The sequence below is a fragment of the Cavia porcellus genome, unplaced genomic scaffold (assembly GCF_034190915.1).
Source record: "Cavia porcellus strain 051 isolate PalLab524CR breed Dunkin Hartley unplaced genomic scaffold, mCavPor4.1 scaffold_16, whole genome shotgun sequence".
Classification (NCBI taxonomy): domain Eukaryota; kingdom Metazoa; phylum Chordata; class Mammalia; order Rodentia; family Caviidae; genus Cavia; species Cavia porcellus.
The window spans coordinates 11,949,494-11,969,632 of NW_026947499.1; the positions used below are offsets into that span (position 1 = coordinate 11,949,494).

Sequence of the window (20,139 nt, forward strand, 5' to 3'; positions counted from 1 at the left end):
CATGCTTGTCCTCTGTTTGTTTGAACACAGGAAGCTCTTTCAAGCCTCAGATTGGGCATTCATTGTTCCTCTGCTGATAGCACTCTCCCCTCCTTCCCTGAGTAAAACGCCAGACTGCTTATCCAACAGTCACTGCACAGTGGAGAGCACTTCCGGGAGGAGAGCACTTCCGGCAGGAGAGCACTTCTGGGAGGAGAGCACTTCCGGCAGGAGAGCACTTCCGGCCACGCCCCCTCTGGAGAGCACTTCCGGCCACGCCTCTTTTGGAGAGTATTTCCGGCCATGCATGTCTCTCCACTGTATTCTCCATGGAAACACCAATATTGACAATGATGTCTCTGTGCTCTGTATTTATGGACGAGGTGCTCACGTGTTTTGTTCATCACAGTAGATCCCTCTCCTCTACCAATTTATCTTCCAAGGAGAAACCCAGACTCCCAGACTGCCAGGCTGCAGCATAACTCAGAGCCTTGGAGGAAGACAGGGAGACTCAGCCAGGGCCAACAGAGTCAAGCACCATCTATCACTCCCCCATCCATGACAGCGAGATGGATTAATAATCCTGGCTGGCCTGAAACTGACTGGAAACCTGGCTGGGCAGGGATTCCCCTGGGCTTCTGAATTCATACACTGGTGCCCACTGTGGTTTGTCTGTTTTATACCTCGAGCCCTGCTCAGACCCTGTCTCCTCCACTACCTTTCCCCTTCCCTCTCAGGATCAACTGCAATGGGGAAGCTGATCTACCACATCTGATCATGTCCATCTTTGGCTCAAACCTCTAATGATTTCTAGCTCACTCAAAATAAAAATCCAGAGTTCTTCCCCAATTTTTAAGTCTTGCCAGGAACTACTGGTATCTTGACCTCAGCGGCTTTCCATCTTCAGGCTCCTTCATGCTACTCCAGGAATACTGGCCTCTGCTGCTCCTCCAGCATGCAACTTATGCTCTGACCCTCAGGACATTTGCACATGCTGTTTGCACTGATTGGTGTGCTGTGCCTGGCTTATCTGTGGAGCTCACTCACTTAATTCAAGTCTTTGTTCAAAATTGTCTTTTTACAGAGACTGTCCTTGACCTTTCCTACACTTGCCGCACACTATTTCTTTGCCCCGTACTGATTTTTATTTAGATCCTATAGCTACCACTTCCTTCTGGACTTATTCATTTCCTCCCTTTCTGTGTACCAGTGGAATAGGCATGCTTGCCTACACCAAGACTATGCTGTTTCAATCACCGGCATATCACTAGCAGCTAAGACAGGGCGTGACACTTAGTGGGTGCCCCATAGATGTGTGTGGAGTGAGTGGATGGTGTCAGTGGGTCATCACGGGGCACCACCATGTGTGGGTCTTAGTATTAGTACTGAGTCCTCGAGATGACTGATACATCACCCAGCCTCTGACAAACTGGAAAGCTCGGGATGAAGAGAAAGGAAATATGGAAACAATGAAGGATACACAGACAGTTAAGCGTGGTAAGCATGGTAAGGGTTGTCCCTAGGAGGCAACTTGGAGTCCTGAAGGTCAATGCTTACGTTGCCTAGAGGACTTCTAGAGACAAGAGTCAAATCAGAGCCCACTAGGCAGGTGAGGATGGGAAGAAAGGGAAGTAGGCATCTCTGTGCAGGTAGGATCAGGTCACACAGTTGGGGAGGGGTGCAGCCTGCATCATGGGGGTGTTTTGGAGGGCACTCAGTCCTGAGGGAAGTGAGATTTGAAACTGGGATTGCTTCCAGGTCAGCTCCTGCCATAGTCAGCTTGGGCTGACATAGACCGAATACCTGAAACCACAGATGTCCGTCCTCGTGGTTCTGGAGATGGAGGTCAGAGACAAGGGTACAGCAAGGTCATGTTCTTGGTAGGCTCCCCCTCCTGGTTCATGGATGGCCACGATGGAGAGCAGGGGCAGGGCGAACTCTCCAGTATCTTTCACAGAGCCAGGAATCTCATGCACCACAGCTCCACCCTCAAGAAATCATCGTTTCCAAAGCTCCTGCCTTCTAATGCCATCACACCCCAAGTCAGTATTCCAACATAGACATTTGGGTTGTGACAGAGATACCAATAGTCAGTGTCATGTTTGGAAGTCAGAGCCACTGACTAATGGTTCAAGAGCATGGATGAAATATGGGTTTTTAGTTGTTAAGATATCGGGGGAGCTACCAGCAGAAATAGGGCATCGGAGATAACTCAGAGATTTGGGAGAGCAGAGAGCCATTGTGAGCCTAAAGTAAGAGGGACAAAGCAGGAGGGGTATGAACGGAGGTGGGAGAGCTGGGTCGTGAAGAGAACTAGAAATTCATAGAGAATACGGCAACCTCTGGAATCTCTGACAGGCCACAGAGGACCCCGAGTCAGAGTGCAGATGTGGGAGAATGACCTCAGCATCTTCTGTCAGCCCATCCTCCAATCTACCGGTCCCCGCTGGAGCCTCCTGTGAGTTGCACCTAACCAGGAACAAGGGATGCTGGGCACTATAGTGACAGCGGCTGACCCTCCCATGTACCAAAGAGAGCTAAGGAAAGGCTAGAAATAGATTTGAGAGAAAAAGGTAACTGGCTGGCACAAAAGGGCTGAGAGGTCTCTCTCTATGATGTCACTGCTGTGGGTTGATGTGGTTTGTCACCTAACATCACCTGTGTTAGAAGCCTGGATCTCTGGGTGGCACAAACGTGGAACCTAACGGGAGGCTGATCCTGGCCTCTCCTTGGTCTGTCTCTGGCTTCCTGTTCTGTGATGTGGTCTCTCTCTCTTGGACACCTACCCGTTATGATGTCACATGTGATGTGTAACAACCAAGCCACAGCCAGCAGATGCCGGTGCCATGCTCTTGAGGCTCCCAAACCATGAGTTCTTTTCTTTATACACTACCCAGCCTCTAGTATTTCATTATAGTAACAGCAAGTGGACAAGAACAGCCGCCCCTGTTGGCTTCCAACATGGCAGATGAAGGAGGCAAACAGATGAAAAAAGACAAAAGGCACATTCTACCATGAGACTGCCTGACACAGACCAGCCCTCCACTTGGAAATCCATGCAGTCCTTTTACAGGTTTTGGCTTGGGCCAGTGCCCTGGCCAACCAACCCTACCTGTCTGCTCCATGAAGTCCTTCAGAGATAGCCAGAGGCCTGCCTTGACTACATTCCAAGTAACTGGAGGTAACAACCTAGCCCTGAGCTCTGGGCAATGCCAGACCAGTGGAAAACAAGCCCCTTTCCTGTCTAGAGTTTGATGAATTCTCTAATAGTTGCTTCCACTCTCAGAATTAAAAAATAATGTTTGTGCAGCCTGGCCAATTAGCGAGCTTCCCCAGTGATGGCCATGGGCCTGCCCTCCCCCGTTCCAGCCAGGGCTCTGCTAACATGCACTTGGAAAGTCATTTTTGGACCTGAAACAAGGAATTGGGGCCAACGCTCACTTTGTGGAAAGATTTTATTTCCATCTGAGTCCACTTCAAGAAACAGCCGGGGAATTAGTTATGTTAGCTTTTTTTTTCCCCCCCTCCAAAAAAAAATCTCTAGGGATGGCTGAAACAGATTTATGGAATTGCTTGACAATCATGTTTCCAACTGTGGTGACCAGAAACCCTTTCTTTGGGGATGTCTCCAAATTGGCTGGCGCTTCTGTACGTAGGGCAAATGAGATGCATTCAGCAAGCTGGTGTGGGGCCGGCTGATCCGTGGCAGCTCTTACAGAAACCTTCGAAGTGCCAGAGAGGTCCGACTGGTTCCCCATGTGCTGGGTGGGTCCAAGGCCACAAGAAGAACTCCTCCAGTCTCATGTAACAGGGAGCCATAGGGCAGATAAGGAGCCCTCCCCTGGAGGGATCCCCCCTCAGCAGGCTCCTGAGATCAGTGGCTCCCTAACTTAATATACCTTCAGTTGCTTGGGGAGTTTAACTCCGCAGACCTGGGATGGTCCCTAAGAGTCTCTGTAGTGTGAATGAGTGTGTGTGATGCCGGGGGATGGACCCAGGGACTCACTCACCCCAGGCAAGTGCTCTGCCACTGAGCGATACCTTGGCCTGGATTCTGCATTTCTAGCCCACTCCCAGGAGATGCAACCACTCGCTGGTCCAGGGGCCACACTGCATAGCAATGGCTGGGGCTGTGGTACGAACTGGAGGGCCCAGAACAATCCTTTAAGGCTTGTGGGGAAACACCAGAACTTCTATTTAGTTGGCAGCTCCGTGCTGTCATTGCTACTATTGCATATCATTGTAATGTCTGTAATATATTCGATCACTGAGGATTCACTAGGGGACCCTCCACAAGGTAAGTTTACAATGGCCGCCTGCAGAGTCCGGGGTGGAAGAATGCAGAAGGATCCAGGCAAAGGTCAAGGTCTGAAGCTTACCGCAGAGCACTGTGCGAGTTTGTATCAGGACATCAGGAGCAGAGCTGGTGTCTGATCCTGGAGCTCCGGTTTCCAGGCCACACATTCTTGGTCTTGCTCACTGAGTGCTCTGCCCCCTGAGCCAAGACTCAAGACCAGTGCCCACTGCTTCATCCCTCTGACACCCGGATGGTTCGGAAGGAAAAGAAAGGAGCTCTTACACCTCAACATTGTGTAACAGGGTACCTGGGCCCTTGGCAAGGAAGGACACGGGAGCTGGCTGAGGCTTAGACACCACGGTTCCCATGAAATGCACACCAGCAATGAAGCAGGTCCTCTGGCTTCTCTGGGCCCTATACAGTGTTCTCAGAAGCAGTCAGGTCACTCAGGGGTGAACAGGCAGAGCCAGAGCACCTTGTGCCAGTTAGACCATTTTTAAGTCGAGAAATCACTCAACACCCCCCACACACAGAATTGATCATCCTTTCTCAAGAATGGCAGGGGGGATGACAGAAGGGTAAGTGTAGATGTGCAAGTGAGTGTGTGGACATTTTTGGGTGTGTATGTGTGTGTATGTGAGAGAACGTGAATGAGTGTGTGAGCATGAGTGGGTGCTTGTGATACTGTAAGAGAATCCGTACATGCAGGCCTGTATATCAACACATGTATATGTTGCTGTGCCAGTTGGGGCTTCCTGGAGGAGCACATAGCATAATATAACAGAGGTATGTGTTCATGCAAAGGATTTCCTAGGGAGGTGTACAATGTCCATCTGCAGAATCAGGGGTGGAATATTGTAGGGGAGTCCTCTGAATGCTGGAGGCTGGAGGACGGGAACTCACTGCAAGTCCAGTGTGAATCCATGGCAGAAAACTGAAGGGCAGCCATTGGAAGGCTGAAGAAACCAGAGATGAACACGTAATGATAATGGTGAAGACTAAATCTTCCCTGAAGAAACAGCACAAGGCAAGACCTTCTTCTTTCCCTTTTTATTCCATCCAGGCTCCAAGCCTATTGGTTGGTACCGCCCACACCCAGAGTGGGTCTTTCCTCCTCATTTTGCAACCTACATGTCCTTCATCTACAGACACACTCACAACTGTGCTCCACTATGCTATGTGACAGCTTTATTAGCTGGGACATTGATAGAGTTGGCCTGGGTCCTCCAAAATCCACATAGTGAAATTTGATCGCCAGTGTGACGGTGGGAAGGGGTGAGGGGGCAGCTCTAGGAGATGATTAAGTGATCAGGGTAGAGCTTACATGAATGGAACTGGCAAATTCATGAGGCCTAGAAGAAACTGTCTGGACCCCTTTGCCCTTCCTCAGTCCACTACTCGAGGACACAGAGATCACCACTCCCATGCGTAGAGAATAAAAGAATGTGGTGCCATCTTGGAAATGAAGAGAATGGACCCTCACCAGACCGCAAACCTCCCACTGCCTTGATCTTGTACCTCTTGGCCTCCAAAACTGAATGAATATGTTTCTGTTCGATCAAATTCATCAAATAAGTTACCTGGTCTTGAGTATTTTGCTATAGCAGCATGAATGAACTGAGTCAGGAATCACTCAATTTTGGCCAGTAGTTTTTCAGAGCCTGATTCCTCCTCCATAAGGTGAGGCTAAATAAGGCACCGACTGTATGAAGCCGTGGAGATAATGAAGTTACCATGTGCTGTAAGACTCTCAGCACATGGTAACTCACACCAAACGGCCGCTCTCAGGATCACAGAGCACCCTGCTCCCTGCCGAGAATGTGTGAGGTTCTCAGAATGAGGTTCTCGGAATGTGGCAGGTTCTCAGCCCCAGAACAGTGAAGGAGCGAGGTCCCCACATGGCCAGTGGGGTGCTGAGAAGTGTAAGCAAGTGGTGCCCCAGGGTTGAGGTTTCAGCCTCTGTCACCAAGCTCATCGTACATTCATCAGACCAGTGAAGAGAAGAGGCAATTTCTACTCTGGGACACTCTCATCCTAGATGTGAGGGCTTCGGTGATGTTGAAATTTCCAGAACTGTTCTCAGAAGTGTAAATATGTGTTTACTATACAAAAAATATTGAAGTTTACTTTAAATTTTTTAAAAAATGCAGGACTTTTCAAAGCCTTTACTCTGCTGATGAGATATCTAAATCTTCAACATCTAGTGTGGCATAAACTCACATTCCCTTTTCCCAGAAAAAAATAATGACATCAAGAATAAGGATAATAATAGCTACTTATTGAGTACCTGAAATGTGTTAGATCTTGTGCCAAATGGTTTACATTGTGCAACAGTCAGTTATTGTTCTGATAATACTGCATAACAAACAGTCCCTAAACCTCAATGGCTTACACCAATAATATTCTTTCTCATTCCTTGGAAGAATTATAAACAAACAGTACAATCTACAATTACATACTATCTCTATGTATAACATCATGTAATGCTCATGAGAACTGTCCATGGCAGGTGTTTTTACCATTTGACAGGTAAAGACAAACCTGAAGGTCCAGGTCTTATGCAATATGTTGAAGGCCATAAAAATATCAGATTTGGGACCTGAACTCTGAATCCCCAACCCAGATTCTTACCTGTCAATTTAGGTAGAGAAATCTACACCAATTCTGATGTTCCTTAATTTCACATTTCCTTTATTTCTGCAGTCACATTTGCACATATTTATTTAATCTACAATGAAATACATCTCATCCCAGCCACTCATCTAGAAGCCCAGAACATTTATGTAAATACTTCTATTAATACATGTGCCTTATTCCTAATTTATAATGAAATACAAGATTTTACATGCATAATTGCACTCAGAAACAAAACAAGTAAGTGTGAATCCATGGATGCCATAGTGTCCATTGGGAGTGACCCCTGTGCTCTCAGCTCACACCCTCCCTGTGCATACCAATGATTTCCTAGTGACAGCATCACAACCCTTCATTCCAGAGCTTCACCCGCCCCAGCTCTTGGGGGTAGACCAGAAGTCCTGTGGAGCAAACCCTGCTGAAATCACAGACAGTGATTGGCTAAGGCAGGAGGAGATGTATCCAGCTTCTTATCCCTTGGATGAAGCAAGAAACTCCCCAGCACCTCCATATCACAGCTCAGAGCTCCTTGACAGGACTGAACCTCAGTTTTCCACAGCAGGAAGCTGCTCGTGGACACATCTGGTCCTGGCTGCCTCCCCCTGAAATTTCTCTGCTCCCTGAATGGTGCTTAGTAGGGTCACTCCCCTAAGCAAAACAAAAGGAAACAAAGGTTCAAGACTCCCAGATACTTGTCTCGGGGTGCACTTCTGGACAGACTCTACGGAAAAACAATAGGTATTTTTTAGTAATAGAAATAATTGGTCTTCTCTATGTAAAGATAGCAGTGTGCATGGTTTAATTCATTTACTCCGTAAGTCTGATTTTTCCAGGAGGGGTCACAGCGCTGCAATGTGAGCTATACCCGCTCCAGGGAGAAGAGCTGTTCACACAAAACGCAGCTGCCAGAGCTCCGGGGCCCAGGTGGATTTATTCAATGTGCAGAGACAGAGGAACAGGAAGCCAGAGCAAGCAGCCACCAAGCGAGAAATCTAGGAACTCATGCTGGGGAAAGCGTGTGCACCACTGTGGGCTCAAACTCTTTTCTGTTCCGGTTTAGCTGAATTCGGGGGGCATCATTTCTCATAGCCCTAAAAACTAGACTAAGCAAAAGCCAGGCGAGGACCCGGCGTCGGAAACTCCTCCTGCTGCAGCCCGGAGGACGCTCGCGGTTGTTTGGGCTGCTTATCGGCTGGCCCCGTGTTCACCTCTTCCACCACACTCGCAGCCTTCGCCCTCCACCCCTCCACGGCGGCGTCACCGCTGACTTCAAAGGCTTCTCCACCCTTGGAAGTGACTTGTGGGGTGAGAGTGGGGGTGGGAGCCGGGCTGCAGTCTCCTACTTCTTGCAGGGACCAGAGCTATTGCAGAGGCCAGCGTTTCTCCAGCTAGCCAGGATCCCAGCCAGCCCTGAGCTGGAATCCAGGGCCCAAAAGTGTGGACTTCCTTTGTCTAGGCCTTACTTTCCTTATTTACAAAACGGTAAATTAGAATCACTTTTGCTGGGAGGAGGGGACTTTTAAAATTCAAATGTGGAGCCAGGCATGGTGGTGCAGGCCTGATACGCCAGCTCTCAGGAGGCTGAGGCAGGAGGATCGCTGTGAGTTTGAGGCCAACCTGAGTTAAGATAGTCCACTCAAAGCCAACCTGAACTACGGAGAAACTTTGGAGGTAGTAAGATCTTTCTTGATGAAAAAGACAGCCTATAAGACAAGAACACACAGGAAGCATTTTCATCCACCCAGAACAATATTCCTTCTATTGAGGCTGTGTCATAAATATTTTACTTGCTTATCCGTGGCAAGGAAGCTGCCTCCAGGGCCGACCCATGGCTTTCTTCTCATTTATTTATGGGGAAGATGTTGAAAACCTCACTCCTTGGCTCTAGGAGGCTAACTAAGGGCACAGAAGAAGGCAAAGTCTGGCTAACGCAAGTGACCTTATTGCTCAAAGCCTCATTTAGAAGTAGGGCTGGGCCCACAACTACTGATTTGGGTGGCTAAGGAGACTGATGTGACCACTGGCAATAATAATAGAGGAACAACTGTCAACCGCAGGAGGGCCACCAGGCTCCCGACCCTGTACCAAGTGCCACTGAAGGAAACTGTTGTACCTCCACTGATTCTATAAGATGCAGGTCCCAGCCATCATCCCCATTTCTCAGATGAACAAACAGAGTCCCAACAGGAAACATAAACCCAACCAACATTACATGATAGTAAGTGATGGTACCAGGACTTGGCTCAATAGGATCCCACAGCCCAAAACCTGTGGTCCACTGCAGCCCTGGGCAGGCTCACTGCCCCTTAAAGATGCCAGTCTCCAGCCTGGCTCCCGCTTCCTGTCTTACAGGTAGGCATCGCTGTGGGTAGCACCACAGCCAGCAGGCTTTACCAGATCCCCCCGTCAGTGCTCATCTCCACCCCTCCAGCCTCAAGACAGTTGTCACCTCTTCCGAGAAGCTTTCCTCGACTACCTAACCTAGGAATCCAAGCAGCACCCTCCCTGGGAACCAACCTCACCCTCCTCCATTGTGTCTCCTCATTTATCTCCTCTTCACCATGAGATCTCTCTCACCTTTCTAGCGCTCAGATGACTCATCACTAGGGTCCACTCATGGAAGAGGGAGGAGACCTTGTCTGCATTGTTCATTTCTGTGTTTCCAGCTTGTGAACAAGATCGGCTGAATGAATGAATAAATTCAACAAGTGAATAAGTGACCCGTGAAAGATGGAGCCTGCGTAGCTGTTCCCATGGATGCCTGCGGGCTGAGGGGCCCTGCACAAACCCACCTGCTTCCTCACGACCTTCGCAGACCTTGGCGGTCTCTACTGATGACTGCTTCTGCACCAGATCTGAGCCCCTGGGCAGAAAAGCACATTGCAACCAGATGTGCTGGTACACACCCCTAATTCAAGCACTCTGGGAGGCTGAGGCAGGAAAATTGCAAGTTGGAGCCCAGCCTCTGCAACTTAGAAAAACCCTGCCTCAACACACAAAATAAAAAGGGTCAGAGATGTAGTTCGGTGCCCTGAGTTCAACCCTCAGGACTCCAAAAAAGGAAATAAAGGGAGCGAAGATAAAGTATATTGCTTATTTTGTTTTATTTAGTTTTAATCCCTAAATCCAGTCCACAACCAGATGTGGGCAGAGTTAGGGCTTCAGAGTTTCTGGATCTCAAATCCCCCCTACACACACACACACACACACACACACACACACACACACACACACACTGTGATTTCTGGAGGTGGCTCAGGCATGATACATTTAGCTGCTTCAATAGTAACACGATCGAGGTAGAACTAAGAATCCTTGTGATCCTTACTAAATGTTTTAATGTCTTAAATGCATTCTTTTTAGTGTTTGCACAGATAAATGTTATAGGTATGTTTTAAATGGGTTACCAATTATCTTCATGTTAGAATGTATTATTATTATTTTCCTGTTTTCAGTGGATGGTGAACTCTTACTATGATATTTACACTGTATCGTAGCCAGGTGTGGTGGTGCATACCTGTAATCTCAGCTACTTGGGAGGCTGAGGCAGGAGGATCTCCAGTTCAAGGCCAGCCGGGACAATTTAGCAAGTCCCCTCTGAAGAAGAAAGGGGAGTGGGGAGAAAGATCAGCACAGCACTTGCCTGGCAAGCTCACGGTCCAGAATTCAATTCCTGGTACAAAAGAAAGAAAATCAGGAGAAAAGAAAGAGGAGAGGAAGGGGAGAGGAAAGAAAGAAAGAGGGAAGAAGAAAGGAGGCCAGAACTGGGGGAAATAGCTCAGTGTAGTGTAGAGCACTTACAACAACAAAATTTAGTTATTGATTAATGTATTCAACATATTATTTTAAAGCCTCGATGAATAAATACATTTTTAGGTGAACACTTTTATCCCTCTCTTTCCCATCCCCTTCCCTCCGAATTTGAGGGTTGCCCCCCCCAAGGCTTGGACTGGGGCTCCTCCCTTTGGGTTCTGTGTCTGAGCCTGGGCTCCAGGTCTTGCAGAGAGGCGTGTGAGGCGCAGCTTACAATTCAGGGGCACCACAGGAACAGATAGCAATTCCAACCCCGGCTCCTTGAGCTGCTCTTCTGTAATTAGCGAAATGAAACGAGGTGTGGCAACCCACCCGCCTCTGTGTAGGTCTTAAGGGACAAGTGTGAGAGTGGAAAGGCACGCACTGGGTCAAGCACTGCCTGCGTGCGGGCTGCAGGGTCGGACTGCGAGCGGAAGGAGCCCCCTTCAGAAACCGCCATGCAGCAAGATGCTGACTCCCTCCTTCTGAGTCTGAAGAGTCCGAGGCTCTCAAGTTCTGTCTGACTCCTGGGCCATGTGCCCCTCCTGCAAACTTCCTTCCCCAGCCCCCTCTCCTCCCTCCAATATTCTTCCTCCAACCCACAGTGGCAGGCATTTAAAGAATGTGGGAAGTGTATTCCCAGAAGCATAAAGACAGCATACTGCAGGGACACATGCGGTCCCACATTCCTAGCAGAGCAATTCGGAATGGCTAAGTGGAGGAATCAGCCTAGAAGCCCACCAACAGGTGCCTGGGGAAGGAAAATCTAATGTGCATGGAATATTACTCGGCCATAAAGAATGAAATACAATCATTGGCAGGAAGATGGATTGAACTAGATACCACCAATATTAAGCGAAATCTGCCAGATGCAGAAGGTTAAATGTCTCATATTTTCTATGAGAAACCAAAAATTATGTAAATTAATAAATAAATGGTAAAGGAGAGAGGCCAGGAAACAAGGAAGTAGACTTTGGGAGCCAGGGAAAGGGGCAAGCAGGTAAGGGAGAGGCAAGGAGATGGGAATTAGGATATGTTGAGTGCATGAACCAGTTTCCCAAAGTAAATCCTATCACCATACAATATTAATACACACAGATGAAATATAATAATAAAACTGCACATCATAAAGGCAAGACCTGGCAGTTGTCCTGGGTTGCAAGAAGGAGGCCAGCACGGGGCCAGTCACCTGTGCATTACTGCACCCCAGTCACCCCAGCTACTCAGGAGGTAGAGGCAGGAGGATTGCCAAATTTGAGCCTAGCTTGGGTCAATTTAGTGAAAAACAGTCCGAAAAACAACAAAAAAGGCTGATGTTTTAGCTCAGTGGTAAAGTGCCACTAGAATCAATCTCTGATACAGCCAAATGAAATAAAACAAGAGACCTCTCTCCACCCACCTTTAAAATCTGCAGAGAATTTTCTTCTCCAAGTGTACTTGTAAATGTAACAAAGTTGAATTTCATTGGTCTGGTGTAATGTCACGTGACGACCTCTAAGCCAATCATGGTTCCTGAGGCATGTCCTGATTGGCTAAATTGGAGCTCTATATGCATTCTGGGAGCTAGAAAAAAGGGGCCAACTCCACCTAGCATATAGTGCCGACAGTCAGTGATTCTCCGAAGGGAAAATATCCTAAAAAGAGGGATAAACAGGCCAACAACAACAACAAAAAAAAAACTACAAGAGCTACTGCAGTGGCCCCAGTTTACAACTTTCCATGCTGCTCAGGATGGAATGAGTGTATTTCTAGGGACTGATCCAATCAGCCAAGATAACTTAGGGGCCTTCTCTTCCTCTATCCTAGCAACTTGGAAACTCCCCATAATCGAGAAGCCAAAGAGAAGCCTGCTGAACTTAGCTAGTGTCCTCGCAAGCTCAGCTCTCAGGCCACAGCCTTCCGGAATTCTGCCCTGGATCACTCCAGAAAAGGGCTCTCTGATCACTCTTTGAGGGTCACCCACACCTCCCATTCTGCTGACTCCACGGGGCGCCCTTATCATCCACTTGTTTATTCAAGTGTCTTCCACGGACCTATGATGAGACACACATGAACTACCCAGGGACGTGGTCTCTGGACGATAGAAGCTGAAAATGGGTTTATTTATTCAAGCTGTGTCCTCCAGCTGCCCTACAGGAGTGTCATCAGGATAACAACCGGGCATCTGGCTGCAAACCTTCTGGTGCTTGAATTTTATGTATCCTTGTTACCATCAGCCATCTTTACTCACGCTTGCCTCCTTTACGAGATGAACTGGCCCAAGGTAAGCACCTTCCCTGCAGCATCAGATTCATCTCTTATACCAAGAAGAGTCAGCTATCATTTACTTCACAGCTGACCAAGCAGAAACTAATTCCCAGAAGCTAAGTTGCTTTCTCAAAGTTACACAGCTAGTAAGGGGTGGAGCCAAGATTTCAAACCACGCCCACTGCACTCAAAGAATCTTGATCTTTTGGGAGGCTTAGCAGGGTCAGCATGGTTTCACTTTGCAGCCCAGGCTGGCCTTAAACTCATGATCCTCCTGCTCCAACCTCCCGAATGCTGGGATCAGCACCACATCCTTAACGTTAAGCATTAAAGTAATATTATGTTTTTGTTTGTTTTTGCTTTGTTTTGTTTATGACTGAGCGTCCTATGTTGTTCAGGCTTTGTCGTTCAGACAGGTCTCGCACTCATAGCTATTCTGCCTCAGTCTCCCCAGTGCTGGGATTACAGGCATGCGCCACCCCATCTTGATCCTGATCTTGGCAAAGCCCTGTGAAACTAGGAAAGAGGACCTGCTTTCCCCTGTTTTACAGATGGGATCTGAGGAATAAACAGTTACCAGGAAATCCCCAAGAAATCACGACTATGTACGCCAAAGTAAGGAGAATCCACTGAGCCCCTGCAAAAGAACTAAGTAAAAGAGAGAAGAAGTGGCAGCCAGTGACTCAAATGCGTGTGCGCCTCATGCACTTGGTGCAAGCCGGACGCCCAGCCTGAGCCCCGGCTGGGCGGCACAGAGCACTACGGACACTGCGGGTGGGTGCGCAAGGGACCCACATCGCGTGACGGACGCCGGGGTCACCAGCCCGAGCTCCCCAGTGCTCCCGGGCCCCCCGGGAGGGGGCGCACCCAGCGGCGCCTGCGCTCGCCCCATCCCCAGCCCGCGCACCTCGGCGGCGACCACGTCTCCTCATAAATCACCGGCCGGAGGAACTGTCTCTCAATCAATCTCTTCCAGCTGTTGGCTCAGCTGTGTCCCGGAGCGCGTCCCTCCCCTCCAGCCTCGGGCGCTGAGAGCCTCCGGGTCTGGGAACGGTTTAAACCCAAATAGCTTCCCTTCCTTCTTGGGGTCTCCGGGTTCAGACTTGAGACCCCCGGGCGCCCCAGATTGCAGAGAGCTCTGGAAACTCGACAGAGGGCGTGCAGCAGATTGCCGAGCCCCAGCTGATGGCCCACCCACCCCCAGAGGCTGGGTAAACTTTGCAGGCCTGTTTGGTGTTCCTCCATCAAGCGAAAGTGTTGGGTCTAAATACACCCGAGTTTGTTTTGGAGAGTCGTGCAGTCACGTGGTCTCTTTGAGTCCCTTTTACTGCGTGCTTGGGTGGGAGTGGCCTTGTGGTCATGAAGTTCTGTTTCACAAAGTCCTTGTCTATGTCTTCAAGAGTTTTACCTGTCTGGTCTTCCATCAGCTTAAGTGGTTCTGTTTTAAATTTAGATCTCAGGTCCATTTTGATTTTAGCTTAGTACACGGTGAGAGTCATGGGCCCAGCTTCAGTCCACTGCACACGGATGGCCAGTTTGCCCATCTCTCTCCCGTCTCTTCTTTCTCTCCTCCGCGGCATTTCTTGGTCAAAGATTCAATAGCTGATTGTACGTGGGTCTGTTTCCATCCTCCGGCCTGTCCTGGTGACCCCTGGTCTCAGTTTATGTCAGTACCGTGCTATGCTTATCACCGTAGGTTTGTGATACAACTTCAGATCAGGGAGTGCGTCCTGCTTTGCATCTATTGCCCGGGTTGCTTTTGCTAGTCTGGGTCTCTTTGCTTCCACATGAATTTCAGGATTGCTTTCTCTATTTCTGCAAGGAATACTGTTGGTATTTTGATCTGGGGGTTGTGTCTAATCAGTGTATGAGTTTTGGAGTATGGCCATTTTTACAACTTTGGTTCCGTGTCTCCAGGGCCAGGGGACATCTCTCCCGTTTTCTGACATCCTCTTCAGTCTTCTTTTTTAGAGTTTTCGCAGTAGAGGTCTTTGGCTTCCTTGGTTGGGTTAATTCCCAGATGTTTAATTTTTCTTGATGCTCTTGTCAATGGTACTGTTTTCCCAGTTTCCTACTCCTGGAGTTCATTGCTGATATACATGCATGCCATTAATTTTTGTGTTGATTTTTGTATCCTTCTGCACTGTGGGAATTGGCTGACCACCACTAAATGCAAACAAGACATCCTGAGGTCCCTTTCAGATGAGGGAGGCAGGAGTTTGGTGTGCCAGTGGCTTGCCCAGTGAGCTTAGGACTTCTGCTTTGTCTGTCTGAGTCTTGGTCTCCTCTTCTGTCAAATGTGGGCATTTGATGAGTCTCTCAACCCCCTAACCCTGTCATGCACAATGATTTAGAATTTTTCAGCTGCAAGTAACAAAAAACACAATATCAAAATATGTTATAGATTAAAGTATCATTTAACAAAAATTTTGAAGGTAAACATATCCAGAGCTAGCTAGGCATAGTGGTGCACATCTGTAATCCCAGCACTCAAGAGGCTGAGGCAGGAGGGTTGCCTTGTGTTGAAGATCAGCCTGAAGTGACACAGTGACTGTCTCAAAAAAAAAAAATGTTTTTTCCCAGAGCTGTTGCAGCTATTAAACAATTTTGTCAAAGACATAGACTTTTTCACTGGTTTCTTTTTATTATATTTAACCTGTTGGCTTCCACATTGTCTCATGATCACAAAATAGCTGCCAGAGTGCAAAATGTCACACTTCAATATCCAAATCAAAAAGAAAAAGGCCACTAAAAAATATTTCCTTTAAAGAAAGAGGAAAGATTTTTTTCAGAAGCTCCCAGTACACAGGAGAGCTGGACACCCCTCTTCCTATTGCTAGGATTACCCAAGTCCTGCCCCAGGGCATTTACACCTGCTGTTGCCTCTGCCTGGAGAACCATCACCCCCATTTTTGCTACCTGATTCCTACTTATCTTCCAAACTGCAGCTTCAACAGTGATCTCCCGGGCTCATCTCCCTGCAGCATGGCATAAATCACCACATTTACAGTGGCTTCCCTACACTTGCCCACATACCTTCTGCTCCAGGAGGACAGGGATGGCATCCTCCTTGCCCCTAAAAGCACAGTAGAGTAGCTGAATGTGGAGACTTTGCAGCCAAAGCTGCATGGGTTTAAACCTCAGCTCTGCTGTGCACTTTCTCTGTGACTCTTAGAAAATTCCTGAACCTCCGTGTGCCCCAGAAGCAGAGTCCCCTTCACAGGGTGGTTGTAAAGAGTAAATAAATAAGTTAATGTATATTAAAAGCTCCGCACTGTGCCTGGCATATCATGTATTATATACGAGGTGACTTAAAGATACAGTGAATGTTACAATTTTTTAAAAAACTTATTACAGTGAAAGGCACCTTGCCAAGAACAATGGAATAAATGTATTCGAAGCAAGAGGGACTGTTTTGAGTATTGGTGAAGGCATTAACTTTTAATTTAAACACCATATTTTATTATTATCACGTGAGCAAACATTTACAATCATTTCTATGAAATAAAAACACGACAGTGTACCTTCCCCTATTCACCAGATCTGGTTCTGGGTGACCTCCAGCTCTTCTTCAAAGTCAAAATGATCAGGAAAGGAAAATGTTTTTAACTATTCAGAATATTGAAGCAGATCGCATCAGCATAACTAAAGACACTCAGGAAAGAGCACTGCCAGGAGCTTTTCGGGAAGTGGCAGAGATTTCTGGGAAGATTGGAGTGGGGACCAACGATAAAGTGACTCTCTGAGATTTGGTGTCCAGATGCTGGGATACAGCCATGTGAGGAAGACAAGAAGGAGGAAAGTGGGTCCCCAGGACTCAGCAAGGATCCGAAGTGAGAATTGAAGCCTATGATGGGGAACAAAGTGAGAGACTTCAACAAGAAGAAGGAGGTGGCAACCGGTGCTTTCTCTCTGAACCCTGACTCACCATGTGGGAGGGGAAGCTTGAAATTGAAGGTGCACAGTGACAGCTGGGGACCCCAGAGGCCTCCACAGAGAAATACATCAGTGGAATGGAGTAGTGGATGCAGTAGACTGAAGTGGCTGGTGAGTTATTTGGGTTCAGACATCCCCCAGGAGAGGGTGACTGGCCAGTAGCCATCTTTGACAGGGACCAGTTGAGCTCAGAACTCAGAGCAGCTGGAGGCTGGCTCCATCTAGCAGCTCCCAGTGTCAGGGTGAGGCTGCTGAGTTCAAACTGGCAGGAGCACCAGAGTGTCAGGGGCTGAACAGGTCTGGGATTATCCACCACCCTGCTGTAAGTCCACAGCTGGCTTGCTAGGCTCAGTCAACTTGGATCTTGTTGTCTACCAGTGACAGCAAAGACATGAAGTGAATACTTACTTTCTCTTCTTATTTTTGTTTTGTTGTTTCTTGATTGTTCTTGCTTTGAGTGTAAACATGGTGTCTAGTTCTTTTGTTGTTGTTCTGTTCTTGTTTTCATTTCTTCCTTCTCTCTTTCCTCTTCTTTACATTTCCCAAAGTTTGCATAACTTTCCTTTGTCCTTGTGTCTTGCTTCTAAAATCTTCCTCTTCTTCTATTTTTCCCTCTAACTCCTTTTAAATTTTCTCGCCGAGAGTAAAATTGTCATACTGAGGGCTTGTTTGCTGGTTTGGTTTAGATTTTGTTATATAACCACAAATCTGATTCATACTGTCAAAAGTGGTAAATTAACAGTTACCAGTTTGCCATTTTCTAGGCTGTGTTTGATGCTGTTGTTATTGATGATTGTACCATTTTAGGCAAGGGTACACAGTGTGCTAATCAGCTGTTATTCCCGGTATACCAAGGCTGAGATTGCCTAAGGGTCATAAATAACACTCTAGGCCAGTGCCAGAGAACCAGGGGATGGGCCCAACAGGCAGGGACTTCTCATCTCCAATAAATTGAAGAAGAAGGATCTTGCAACAGCCAGCTACACCTGGAAGACATCTCTGAGAAATAGTCATTTCCTTAGGGTTCTAAATACTAACAATTAAACTACTCACCATGAGCAGTTTACAAGTATCAACCTAGGAATTAAACTTTAAAAAAGTAGAAAATGAGGGGCTGGGGATTTAGCTCAGCAGCATAAGCACCTGCTTTGCAAGAGGCAGTGGTGAGTTCGATCCCTGGTACCAGAAAAAAAAATGAGAAGACTCTTCAATAAGACGCAACCCCAGACTCCCAGCTCACAAAAGGCAAACCTAGGGGTCAGTGAGGTGGGACAGTTTAAAACCCACTCATTTGGACTCTCTGAAGTGGTACTAACAGAAGTAACAAAGCAGATGAGTGAGGCTCTAGAAGAAATCAGATCAGAAATAATCTCTCAGATAACCACAGAGATGATGATAATAGTGAAAGACATGGTTAAGAACTGTAGGTCAGATACAGAACGGAAACCATGAACACCCAACGTAGGAAAGAGACAGATTCAAACAGAAATCCAGATTAAAACAATTAAAGTATAAGCAGCAGAATGAGCCAATATGAGATCTAGAAGACAGGCTTGTGGTTAATAATCATGAAAAAAAAGATATCTTTAAAATAGCAAGGGGCCAAAAAAACCAATCCAATAGCAACAAAAAAATCGATCCAACAACTGCCAGATGATGCAAAAAAGAACAACATAAGATTGACTGGAGCCAATGAAAATGAGATAGTGCAAATGACATAAAAAAACCTGTTCACAGATATAATGGCAGGAAACTTCCCAAGCAGGGAAAAAGAATGTGTCATACAGATGAGGCATATAGAACTCTAATCAGCCATGATAAAAAAAAAGTACACCAAGGCATACAATAGTCAAGATCCAGCAATTCAACACAAGAAGAGAATATTAAAAGGTGACAGAGAACAATGTCTAAGTTTTATTGGTCTTGTTCTCTACTGTTTTGTCCAACTTTATAATATCTAATGAGATAGACAAATCTTTTTAAGGAAACAAGAGACAACGTTGATAACTATTGTTAATAACCATATACTCTGTTCTACATCATGTGCTAAGTCTATCCTTGGTTTTCACTGACAGCTTTGTTCTGCCATATTTGACTTTATTCTCCCCCCCCAAAAAAGTAATAAGAACTAAGGAGTAATAAAATCTAAAATGTGTAAATTTTGTTGTAAAAAGAGAGGAAGGGGAAAAAAGAGCTCTAACGGATATAACAGCAAGTGTGTATAGGGATGTTGAATAGCTGACTATATTAATGTTTTTGGATCATTGAACACAGCTGTTTGTAGTCTCTCTGTTTGAATGTCTACTTTGTATTCTTTGATACTGTGATTTGAGCAACTATTTCCAAGATGATAATATGTAATCTATTAACAGGTGATTTCTTACTGTTATGCTTTTTTTTGTAGTTCTGTATTATATGTAACCTTACACTGCTTTGTTTTGTTTTGTGTTTTTCTCTTTTTCCTCTTAAATAAAAAAAAAAAAAAAGGTGACAGAGAAAATAGGCAAAATCACCCATAAAGAAAAGCCCATCAAATCACAGTAGACTTCTCAACACATATCCCCAAGTCAAGTACAATTTGAAGTAATGCAAGCCCTAAAAAAAATAACTTCCAACAGATTCATGTACCCTGAAAAATTATTTTTCAAAGTTGGTGGGGGAATAAGTTACTTCCATGACAAAGAACACCTAAGGAAATTCATGACCACCAAAACCAGCACTCCAAAATATTCTGAAGGACATTCTAGAGAGAAATAACAAGGACTACAACTCCAGGAAACTGAGCAGAATGAATCCCCCAGGTAAGGCATGTAATTAAATGGGTAGGGGAGACAGGAGCCTAAAGCCGTATCATTCTATTATCTGTTGACCATTTTAGAACTTTAGAAATGTAATGGTCAATTCATTAGAAAGAAATACCCAACACCCACCCTATGAGCCTGCTCACATGGTTCTGGAGAAGAGGCCACACCCCCCGGTCAGCCAGCTACCGATAGCCCAGAAGAGAAAAAGCCACACACCCACAATGAGCCCACTGCTGTGGCCCAGAGGAGAGGAAGCTGTGTCCCTGGGATTCTACCACCATCAGGGGAACATCCATGAGCAGCTGCCTCACACCCCTCTACCACACAGGGAACCTTGGATCAGAAAAAGCCAAGTGCTTGGCCAATCCCCTACACCATGGGATGGGCAGAACTCAGCAACCATCTGATTTGGAGGAACAAAGCAAAGTGTCAAGCAAGACAAAGGAACAA

The 20,139-nt window shown here is 46.7% G+C and overlaps 1 long non-coding RNA gene across 1 annotated transcript; it reads right to left on the reverse strand.

Annotated features, from left to right (window-relative positions):
• Positions 1-6,954: 6,954 nt before the first annotated feature.
• LOC134470786 (uncharacterized) lies at positions 6,955-13,834 on the reverse strand. The gene is made up of 4 exons (XR_010039948.1): positions 12,102-13,834; positions 10,428-10,507; positions 9,488-9,593; positions 6,955-8,613 (listed from the first exon to the last, which is right to left on the reverse strand). It is a non-coding gene; the product is annotated as an uncharacterized LOC134470786 (long non-coding RNA).
• Positions 13,835-20,139: the final 6,305 nt, after the last annotated feature.